Below are 12,701 nucleotides of genomic sequence, written 5' to 3'. Positions count from 1 at the left end.
CATAGAGTTGAGGATCCATAGAGTAGAGGCTCTCTACTCTGTCCCACTGGTCTATGTGTCTGTTTTTATGCCAGTACCATGCTGTCTTGGTGATCCCAGCTTTGTAGTAAAGCTTGAAATCGGGTAACGTGATGCCACCAGTTTTATTTTTGTTTTTCAACATTTCCTTAGCAATTCGGGGTCTCTTCTGATTCCATACAAATTTTAGGATTATTTGCTCTAGCTCTTTGAAAAATAGTGGTGGAATTTTGATCGGAATGGCATTAAAAGTATAGATTGCTCTAGGCAGTATAGACATTTTAACAATGTTTATTCTTCCTATCCAAGAGCATGGAATGGTCTTCCATCTTTTTGTGTCTTCTTCAATTTCTTTCATGAGTGTTATGTTGTTCCTTGAGTACAATTCCTTTACCTCTTTGGTTAGGTTTATTCCCAGGTATCTTATGGTTCTTGGTGCTATAGTAAATGGAATCGATTCTCTAATTTCCCTTTCTGTATTTTCATTGTTAGTGTATAAGAAATCCACTGATTTCTGTACATTGACTTTGTATCCTGTCATGTTACTGAATTGCTGTATGAGTTCTAGTACTTTGGGGGTGGAGTCTTTTGCGTTTTCCATATAAAGAATCATGTCGTCTGTGAAGAAAGAGAGTTTGACTTCTTCATTACCAATTTGGATACCTTTTATTTCTCTTTGTTGTCTGATTGCTGTTGCTAGGACTTCTAATACTATGTTGAACAAGAGTGGTGAGAGTGGGCATCCTTGTTGTGTTCCTGATCTCAATGGGAAGGCTGCAAGCTTTTTCCTATTGAGGATCATATTTGCTGTGGGTCTTCCATAGATAGATTTTATGAAGTTCAGGAATGTTCCCTCTATCCCTATACTTTGAAGCGTTTTAATCAGGAACAGATGCTGGATTTTTGTCAAATGCTTTTTCTGCATCAATTGAGAGGACCATGTGGTTCCTCTCTCTTCTCTTATTGATTTGTTCTATCACATTGATAGATTTGCAAATGTTGAACCATCCTTGTAGCCCAGGGATGAATCCCACCTGGTCATGGTGGATAATCTTTTTAATGTGCTGTTGGATCCTGTTTGCTAGGATCTTGTTGAGAATCTTAGCATCCATATTCATCAGTGATATTGGTCTGAAATTCTCCTTTTTGGTAGGTTCTTTGCCTGGTTTGGGGATCAGGGTAATACTGGCTTCATAGAAAGTCTGGAAGTTTTCCTCTGCTTCAATTTTTGGAAACAGCATCAGGAGAATAGGTGTTAATTCTTTTTGAAAGTTTGGTAGGATTCCCCAGGGAATCCATCAGGTCCTGGGCTCTTGTTTTTTGGGAGGTTTTTGATCACTGCTTCAATCTCATTACTAGATATCAGTCTATTCAGGTTGTCAATTTCTTCCTGGTTCAATTTTGGGAGCTTATAGTTTTCCAGGAATGCATCCATTTCATCTAGGTTGCTTAGCTTATTGGCATATAACTGTTGATAATAATTTCTGATGATTGTTTCCACTTCCTTGGTGTTAGTTGTGATCTCTCCCTTTTCATTCATAATTTTATTAATTTGGGTTTTCTCTCTTTTCTTTTGGATTAGTGTGGTCAATGGTTTATGGATCTTATTGATTCTTTCAAAAAACCAACTTCTACTTTCATTTTTACGTTCTACTGTATCTCTGGTTTCTACCTCATTGATCTCTGCTCTAATCTTGATTATTTCCCTTCTTACGTGTGGAGTTGGTTTGATTTGTTGTTGATTCTCCAGTTCTTTAAGGTGTAGAGAAAGCTGGTGTGTTCTGGATTTTTCAAGTTTTTTGAGGGAGGCTTGGATGGCTATGTATTTTCCCCTTAGGACAGCCTTTGCTGTATACCATAAGTTTTGGACCGAAGTGTCTTCATTCTCATTGGTTTCCATGAATTGTTTAAGTTCTTCTTTGATCTCCTGGTTGATCCAAGCATTCTTAAGCAAGGTGGTCTTTACCTTCCAGGTGTTGGAGTTCCTTCCAAACTTTTCCTTGTGATTGAGCTCCAGTTTCAAAGCATTGTGATCTGAGAATATGCAGGGAATAATCTCAGTCTTTTGGTATCAGTTGAATCCTGATTTGTGACCCCGTATGTGGTCTATTCTTGAGAAGGTTCCATGTGCACTTGAGAAGAGTGAGTGTTCTGTTGTTTTAGGGTGGAATGTTCTGTATATATCTGTGAGGTCCATCTGGTTCAATGTGTCATTCAGTGCTCTTGTTTCTTTATTGATTTTCTGCTTCAATGATCTGTTTCTGAGAGAGTCGTGTTAAGATATCCTACTGTTAATGTATTCATATCAATATGACTCTTTATCTTGATTAACAGTTTTCTTATGTAATTGACTGCTCCCATATTGGGGGCATAGATATTTACAATTGTTAGATCATCTTGGTGGATATTCCCATTAAGAATTACGTAGTGTCCTTCTGTATCTCTGACTACAGTCTTTAGTTTAAAATCTAATTTGTCTGATATGAGAATCGTTACCCTGGCCTTCTTTTGAGGCCCATTGGCATGAAAGATGCTTCTCCATCCTTTCACGTGCAGTCTGGGTATATCTTTAGGTTCAAAATGGGTCTCTTGTAGACAACATATGGATGGGTCCTGTCATTTTATCCAGTCTGCAATCCTGTGTCATTTTATGGATGCATTTAGGCCATTCACATTGAGAGTGATTATTGATAGATACGTTTTTATTGACATCGTGTTACCTTTGAAGTCTTTCTTTCTGTAGATTGTCTCTATATTTCTGTTCAATGCTATTCTTAGGATTTTTCCTCTTTTATAGAACCCCCCTTAATATTTCCTTGGTGATTGCATAGTCTTTTAAGCTTTGCCGGTCTTGGAAACTCTTTATCTCTCCATCCATTTCGAATGTCAGTCTTGCTGGATAAAGTATTCTTGGATGCATGTTCTTCTGATTTAGTGCCCTGAATATATCTTGCGTGCCCTTTCTGGCTTGCCAGGTCTCTGTGGACAGGTCTGCCATTATTCTGATGGGCTTTCCTCTGTAAGTAAGGAGCCTCTTTGTCCTAGCGGCTTTCAAGAGATTGGATCTACAATTATGATTCCTCAATTTGACTATCGGGTGCCTTGATTTTTTTTTGGAATCTATAATCTTGGGTGGAAACCATTCAGCCTCTAGTACATGAATGCTGGTTCCATTCGCGAGATCGGGAAAATTTTCATGAAGAACCTGTTCCACTATATCTTCTAGACTTATTTATTTCTCCTCCCCTTCAGGGATTCTAATAATTCTGATGTTGGAACATTTCACGGCATCATTTATTTCCCTGATTCTGTTTTCGTGGCTTCTAAGCTGTTTGTTCCAGGCTTCCTCCTGATCCTTTCTTTCTATCTGTTTGTCCTCCAGATCACTAATTCTATCTTCTGTCTCAGTTACCCTAGCTTTTAGAGAATTTAGATTAGATTGGAACTCATTGAGAGCATTGTGAACATCATCCCTGGTTGCTTTCAGTTCTGCCTAATCAATTCTGTTTGGTCATCCATGGCTTTCTCCAACATAGCTATTGCCTGGATAATTGTTAGCCTGAATTCTCTTTCCAACATATTGTCTATGTTGATAACCATTAGCTCTGTTGCAGAAGGCCCATCTTCTGTATTTTTCTTCTGTTGGGCATTCCTCCTCCTTTCTTGACATTTTCTAATCAAATGTAATTTTCAATTTAATTTTTTTAAAGGTTATTTATTTATTTGATAGATAGAGATCACAAGTAGACAGAGAGGCAGGCAGAAAGAGGAAGGGAAGCAGGCTTCCTGCTGAGCAGAAAGCTCATTGGGGCTCAATCCCAGGACCCTGGGATCATGACCTGAGCTAAAGGCAGAGGCTTTAACCCACTGAGCCATCAAGGCACCCCTGATTTCCACTTTTAATCTTGGAATACATTTTCCAGATTATTAATAAAATCAAAGATCTTTTCATATTATCTACCATATGAACTCCCCCTTCTGAAAATAGTTGCTCATGTTTTCTGTCATTTTTTAAAGTATGTTGTTTACTTTAGAAAATGATAATCTTATTATGATTAGCACTTTACAAGGCATTTAAGAAATGTTTTCTTAAGGTAACATCATAAAATATTCACCTGTCTTTTCTTCTAAAATTGCTAAATTTCATTTGACATTTATGTCCTTTATCATCTGGAAGTAATTTCTGTTTATTGTATGATATGGGGATGTTTTTATATTTTTTCAATATTTTTCCATACAGATAGTAACCTTTCTGGGTTCTAACCCTAGCAATCTGACATGAGACTTCTATTTATGTATCAGTGTTTTAGTTATGTATTGTTTTCTTTATTTTATCTACCAATTGTCTTCTCCTTGTCCAATGTCATCCATTTTATTTTCCCTGGCTTTATTGAGATACATTTTGACATACAACATTCATAAGTTTAAGATATGCAATATGATGATTTGCTATGCCATATTCGTTATATAGTTGATCATTAGCCCGGGTATCTGAAGGAGGAGAGGAATTTCCCAGGTTAAAGAGTTACTTTGAGTCCTTTTCTCTCCCATAAAACTCTCAGACTGTGCTTGTCAAGTTTTATTAATAATTCTGCTCAGCTCTTAACTAAGATTACATTGAATCTATTTATCAGTTTGGAGAGAATTAATATCATCTAGAGAATGATATTTTTATCCATGAACATAGTCTATTTCTCCACTTATTTAGAAGAGATATGATTACAACTTTTCCTAGTTTCTAAAGTTAATTTTTTTCCTTGTAAATTGCTTAAAATGGTGGTTCTCAATGTTAACCATATACAAAAATTACCTGAGAAGTTAAAAAAAAATAATGATGCCTGAACCCTGCCCCACAAGAATTAAATTCCTATCCTTGGAGATAGGGCCCTGACATTGGTATTTTTATAAGCTGTCCATGGTGATTCTCTTTTGCAGTCTGGAGAGAAAACTACTTTTAAAAAGTAATTCTAGTTAGTAAATTATCTGTTTGTATTCACTAACACCAGATGTTTGTGTGATCTTATTTAAGTCTTATGTGGGACAGCTGAAAGATAAACTCCTACAGGGACAGAAGCTGCCACTGGTTAATGTGGTTGAGACAAGTGGCTTCTCTCTTTTCAAGTCTAAATCCATTCTCTTCATGGCAGTGACTGGGAAAAGTAAGTTAATTCTTCCATTACTTTCCAAAGCTGTGGAGGAGTTACTGTTGGTGGCATTTCAAAAAGGAAGAAAAGTGTGCATTATTTTAGTACAGTCTTCATCAAATACAAAAGCAAGGAACTAATTATAAAGGAAACTACTGATACATGTGGTTACAGTTAAAACTAAGAATAAATTATTTTTACATGAAGACACTTTATGTTGATATGAAAAACAAAAAATAAAAACAAAATAACTGTTTAATATATAAATATCTCTTTCATATCAGTAAAAGGCTGATGAACAATAAAAAATGGGCAAAGTATCTGAGTAGACAAAAGAACTCCATGTAACCTGTGATAGGTGGATATTCGGATTAGTCAAATATCACCATCTCAAAGAAATGCTTATAAGGTATGTTTCTTCTATGATACTATACTGCACTAATAAGGGTGTATGTGACACACAACTTTTAAAAACAAATTATGAGAACATACGTTGATAACCTTCTTCAAACAATTTGTGCATAAACATCTTCTCCTTCTTGGAATTTCTTAAAATTGGAGAAAGTCTAAACGTATGCTAACAGGATGTTAAGTATTTTATGGCATATCCATGCAGTGTTGCTCTTTTCCTTTCAGTTTTCCAGCATTTGAATTGCCATCCTATGTTTGGAGAATCTCCCCATGTGGTTTAAACAACAGAAATTAATTTCTTACCATTCTGGGGGGTAGAAGTCTGACATCAAAGTAGAAATAGGGTTGATTTCTTCTAAGGTATCTTTCCTTAACTTGCAGATGGTCTTCTCCCTGTGTCTTCACATTGTCTTTCATCTGTACCTGTTTGTGTCCAAATTTCCTTTCTTTATAAGGATAACAGTCCTATTGGATTAGGGCTCACTCTAACAATCTCGTTTTAATTTGTTTGCTTCCTTAATGACCCTCTCTCCAAATACAGTCACATTATGATATAACTGGGAGTTAGGACTTCAACATAAGAACTTTGGAGACACATTCCTGAACCATAACACTCATTTTCCCAATTTATCTTTCTGATAGGATGTCAGCATTTGACTTGGGTTCAGCCAATCAGATTCATTCCCTCTGAAATTTGAATTAGGGCATAGTTATGCAAAGAAACATGGCCAGCAGAAAATTCTTTCTGGCAGAGGTAAAAGATAGTGCTTCAAGCAACATCCGGGTTCTAGGTCAGTGTAGTTCTGGGTTGGAAGCTGCAGCATCTGGAATAAAGATACAGAAGCTGTAATGTCTTCACCAGACTTGTTCTGCCTCTTTCATTGTTCATGCCATTTTATAAGCTTGCATCTTCAGCCTTCTTGGTGATCTCATGAGATGCTCAATGTCCTCCCAATATATTTATCTCTCCTTAAATCAGCCAGAGTTGGTTTCTATGACATAAAATCAACAACACTGACTGATACATCTCATACAGTGGAATAGTATATAGCCATCAAAATAAGATTTTCTAAGAATTTTAATGGCAGTAGAAAAATACTTAAGATATACTACACAGTGAAAAAGAAGGTTATTATACTATTACCTCAATTTTATTTGAACACTGTGTATGTGGGCCCATAGACAATATCTGATATTTATAGTGATTGTCTTTTTTTGTTGAGATTATAGTTGACTTGTATTTTCTCCCTTAGACTTGATAAATTTTGCAAATATTCTATATACATTACCTTTATTATCATACAACAATTAGAAAAGAGAAATTGAACAAACATGGCCACTCCCCTATGGTTGGCCCAGATGTATTTCTTTGTGTTTCCATGGAGATCTTCATGACAGCTCTCACTACTCCTCATCTTTCTAACATGGTCCTTAGGACTCTGAATTTGCCTTTGAGTACTTCCTCCCAATTATAAGTTTCTTTAAGAAAGTTACTAAACTTTACATTCCTATATGACTAGTGCCAAGTAGAGTAGCTGGCTTAGAGCAAATGCACAGCAAGTGTTTGTTCAATGAAAGAATAAAGCTACTTTTATATAATTTGATTATATTCTTAAGTTGTTGAATTTTGTTTCTGTTACAACTACAATTCTAATATTACTATATTCTTGAGCTTTCATGTGGTTTGATGATTTATGTAATGAAGGGAATATTAATATTATTATTTTAGCATTTCCCCCATTTATAAAGTAGGTGTATTAACAATAGTTTTCTCCCTTACTGGTGAGAAGCGAATAAAGGGATGGAAGAAATAAGCCTATTTAATGGGTTGTCTAATACCTAAAAGAGGTAATTAGTTATGTTAACTATTAATAACATCATCAAATCATTAAGTCAGATATAGAGCTAGCTGTATTTTATTTTGTGTTCAGTTCTAATATAATAGTCTAGCTTAGTCTCAAGCCACTGATAGATAATCAAATTCAAGTTTTAGGTAACACTCTGATAAAATACAATTAGGAGCACTATTTCATGGATTGTAATTTTATTCAAACTTAGCACATGATTCTACTCTAGCTCCAAACAATTTGTTCAAGCAGGCCAACCAGATTCTTGGTCAAAGGGAGTGGCTTGTGGCTTCTTGATGGCGGCAACACTCTGGACCCATGTTCATCTTAGAACCCATTTGCAATGAGATAAGGAGCTCATGCCTGAATGTAAATCAACACACTATCTTCTTTATCAAGAAGGTTTGTCTATGAAAATATTGTCAGCTGTACTTAACTGCACCTTTAATAACCACCTCACCCTTGTCCCCAACAGCAGATGTAAAGGACCACAAATTCCCCCAGCTGAGGTTCCACTGATTCTGGAATTTCTTAAGTTCATCCCTTAATTCCTTCTGTCTTTCTAAAAATTGATTTATTTTCTTTGTTTGCTAAAGCAACCAAAGTAACTAATAAGGTAGGACTATAAAAATGTGATACTGGAGCCTAGGAATATGGATTCCGAACTTGTGGTCTTGGAGGTTGTCATCAGAGCTATGGTGGGAAGACACACAAAAGAACACCAAGGAATAGAGTTTAGTGGTAAGAAGAAATACCTTGAAGCAAGAACTCGTTTATTTGAGGGACTAGGATTGGAAGAGGCATAATCAGAGGCGATCAGGAAGGGATATCAGAGAGTGGGGAAGAGCAGAAATACATGTCATAAAATTCTTGGGAGGAAAATATTTGCCAGAAAAGATACTAGCCTACTGCTTCAATTGGATGGGCTGTGCATGGTCACAAATAAACTCAAATCTTTTAGTGACTTAACCTAACAAAATTCTATTTCTTGCTCACATAACAATACAAGACGGATGGCCCTGGTTCCTGGGTGATTCAGGGGAAAAGGCTCCTTGACTCTCATGGCTCCAGACTTCATAAGACCTTGCTGTTATTGGCTGAGAAAGAAGGAAAGAGAGATTACTTGGAGAAGTTTTTGACCTGGAAGTGACTTACGTCCTCCTGCTTATATTCCCTTGGCAGGAACTAGCCAGAGCTAAATGTAAATGCCAAGAGTCAGGTGGCCTTTTCCTAGAAATAAATCTGTACTATGAGAGGAGTAGATACATCCTGGAAGACAGGTGGCTTCTCTCCCTTGGGATTTGATGTCCCAACAAGGCTAAGAAAATGAGGCCTGAGGAATATTGTGACTGCATTTGGTGATTTCAAGTTATATTGTGATGTGCAGTAGGGTGAGAGGGACTGAAGCCATTTTTCATTTGTTAAAAGATATTTGAAGAGATGCAGCTAGAAGAGATAGGTTTCTTTTTCAAATAGACAGCCAGTGCATTGTCAGTAAAAGAAAAAAAAAAAAACCAGATTGAAAAGGTAGTAAGATGGAAGAAAAGGTTTTATTTTTACAATTACATTGATCTGAGTGTGTACAAAGTAGAAAGAATTGTAAATGAAGCAAGGACAGCAAGAGAAGAAAACATAGGTGCAGGGATTAGCAATGGGTGGGAAGAGGTTGAGTATTCCGGAAAGACTAGAGATTAAAAACAAGGATGGACATACATGGTACATCAGTGAAGAAAACATTTCACTGTCAAGCACTGTCCAGAAAAGCAGGAAGAAAGGCCATTTGCTTAGGTTGAGGGATAGGGATATAGGGTAGGGCTTCAGGGGACTATAACAACTCTGGAAACTCCAAAGTAAACCTAAGGAGAGAAGTCAAGAAATAAACAAAAGAATAGCTAAGTAGAGGAGAGCACAAAGCTGGGGTTAGAGAGTTCGAGACATTCCAACCGAACAATAAACTCTTGGTCATAGTCTCTAGTCTCCTTTCCATATAAGTAATTTTCATGTCCTGTTTTTTGTTGTTGTTGTTTTGTTTTAGGAAATGATTTATTTTAAGCATCAGTTAAGCTAGGCACAACTTTTAAGGTCAAACCAGTAAACTCTATGAATCGACTGGAGATCATAATTTCTCTTTTCATGCTTGGTACTGTAGGTTGGCAAAGAAACATAGCAAAGTGCACATGAAAAAAAAAGTCTTGTAAAATTACTGAAATATACAAATTGAGGGTGTTATTTTTACTTATCATTTTATATTTCAAATAGCTTCTGAGTAATGATCCTTATAAATGTTTGTTCACAAATAGAGGTATGAATTCTGTGTGGGTGTTAATACCATTTAAAAACTGGAATTACTTAAGATGCATTATTGGTGCAGAGGGTGGTAGTTATTTTTTCCTTCTAATATGAGAATAAATACAAATAACATTCTTAGAGAAGAGTGAAGTAATTTTTACTCAGCTGAGTGGCAATGTTTTCAATTTTATGACTTTTCTTAGCCTGCAGGTTGTTATTTTGCAAAGTGACTTCAAGAATAATCTTTTTCCTTCTATTCTTCCTAGGAAACACTAAACCTATCCATTATCAAAGTCTCCTACCAGTTTAAACACAATTTTAGAACTGTAACTTTTTCTAGGCCAAGAAGGAGCCAGCAATCTCCACCCAGAAGGTATTTTATAACCCACCAAACTCACCTCAGCACGAGCCAGATTATAAAGGAAAAAAAAATCATCCCACACTCAGGCTTTAATTGAAATATTTCTAATTAGATATAGAAATGATTATTTATATACACATATACAAGCACATGCACACATAAACACACTCAAAAATGTATTTTTGGCTATTTTTTTTAGTCTTTTTAGGATTATTTTCTCAGTCATATCAACATTGAGTGAAACTATGAGCTTAAAAGAAAATTAAAAAGCATATTTTAATATGGTGACATTTTAAAATAAAAACTCAAAAGCACTCACTATCTTAGAGTTACTTCTTTTGGAAAATGGGAGTACATTAAAAACCTTTTAATATCCATACTCATCAATCTATATGATATTTTATACAAAATAAATAAAATTGCGTTTTCACTTGAGAAAAGGAAATGTAAATGTAACTTAAAATTGAATTTGGTTTGCATCGGTTCTAGAATTCTAATATATAAGCATTGTCCCTGAAGAAAAAAAAATTATGGAAATGTTTAAAAGTATTCATGGGCTAAGCTTCAATAAAAGTTCAGGTTGTTTCAATAAAATAGAATAGCAAACGGTTCATTTTATTACATTGAGTCCGAAATGACTATATATGGTAGGTTTACATGTGTGTGTGTATGTCATATATATGTCATTATATATATTTTATATATGGGTTAAATCACATATATTTATCCCTATATAGGTATATAAAATTGTTAAAAGGGGGCTAAACTCCCATAAGCTATACATGATCTTAAAATGCCACAATATAATGAAATCACTACAAGTTGGTTTATTACATTTTTTCTCATATATCTGATTTTTCTAAAGCTAGAGAAAAAATTACCAAATGTTTATAGACAGATGGTTTAAACTTAATCAGATTAAGTATCAACATGGAAATCAATTCAAGGTCTGAAAATTCCAAGAATGTTTTAAAAAAATCTATAACAAGGCAACTTCACAAGACAGAATTAGGCAGAGCACTCATATTTCATCTGCCGGATTTATTCTGCAATTGACTTGTTAAGTGTCCCTCAAATAAGCTGTCTTTGTAAATGGTTGCCAAAGTACATTTCTGAATTTAGTATAAATGTATTGTTTGACAGTTGGGATTTGAAAAGTTTAACTAGTTTCTTTCTCTTTAAAAACTAGCTTCAGTACGAGATTGTCTAACTTTAAAAAGCACAGTAAGTTCCAGATTGATAGTATCCATCTTTAACTTCAACTTTGGTAGAATACTGAATGATCACAATTTTGGTAGAATACTGAATAATAATACACAATTTTGGTAGAATACTGGATAATCTGAATGATACTGAATAATCACAATTTTGATAGATATTCATTGCTGTTATGTACAGTTAATTTATTATTATTTTTTCTAAATCTATCTTATCTATCATCTATCCTTTCGTTTGACTTCCTTAAGTAGACTTTAACATAAAAATATGTTCATCTTGATGAGATATGCACACTCTCAAATTGGTTGCAGCATTATTTATAATAGCCAAGATTTGGAAACAACTCAAATGTTGATCAACAAATGAATGGATAAGAAAATATGGTACAGGGGCACCTGGGTGTCTCAGTGGGTTAAGCCTCTGCCTTCAGCTCAGGTCATGTCCTGGGATCGAGCCCTGCATCAGGCTCTCTGCTCAGCAGGGAGCCTGCTTCCTCCCCTCTCTCTCTTCCTGCCTCTCTGCCTACTTGTGATCTCTGTCTGTCAAATAAATAAATAAAATCTTAAAAAAAAAAAAGAAAATATGGTACAGCCATACATTGGAATATTACTCAGCCTTAAAAAATAAGGAAATCCTACCATCTGTGACGACATGGATGGACCTAAACAACCTCATGCCAAGTGAAATAAGGTAATCACAGAAGAGCAAATACTGCATGGTTCCACTTTTATGAGGTATTTAAAATAGTCAAACTCATAGAAGCTGAGAAGAGAATGGTGTTGCTAGGGCATGAGGAGTTGTTTAATGTGTGTAAAGTTGCAGTAATAAGATGAGTAAATTTTAGAAATCTGTTAAAAACACAGAGCCTACAGTTAATAGCTTGATTGATGTGCACTTAAAAACCTGTTAAGAAGATAGATCTCGGGGAGGAGTCAAGATGGCGGAGAAGTAGCAAGCTGAGACTGCTTCAGCTAGCCGGAGATCAGCTAGATAGCTTATCTAAAGATTGCAAACACCTGAAAATCCATTGGCAGATCGAAGAGAAGAAGAACAGCAATTCTGGAAACAGAAAAACAACCACTTTCTGAAAGGTAGGACCGGCAGAGAAGTGAATCCAAAGCGACGGGAAGATAGACCCCGGGGGGAGGGGCCGGCTCCCGGCAAGCGGCGGAGCAACCGCGCACAAAATCAGGACTTTTAAAAGCCTGTTCCGCTGAGGGACATCGCTCCAGAGGCTAAACCGGGGCGAAGCCCACGCGGGGTCAGCGTGGCCTCAGGTCCCGCAGGGTCACAGAAGGATCGGGGGTGTCTGAGTGTCGCAGAGCTTGCGGGTATTGGAACGGGAAAGCCAGCTACAGAGACAGAGCTGACAGTAAGCTCGCAGCTCCGTGTTACCTTGAACCGGTCGCAGGC

Source organism: Mustela putorius, unplaced genomic scaffold (assembly GCF_011764305.1).
Source record: "Mustela putorius furo isolate JIRA1106 unplaced genomic scaffold, ASM1176430v1.1 tig00000275_pilon_pilon_pilon, whole genome shotgun sequence".
Classification (NCBI taxonomy): domain Eukaryota; kingdom Metazoa; phylum Chordata; class Mammalia; order Carnivora; family Mustelidae; genus Mustela; species Mustela putorius.
Note: the sequence above shows the minus strand (reverse complement) of the source record.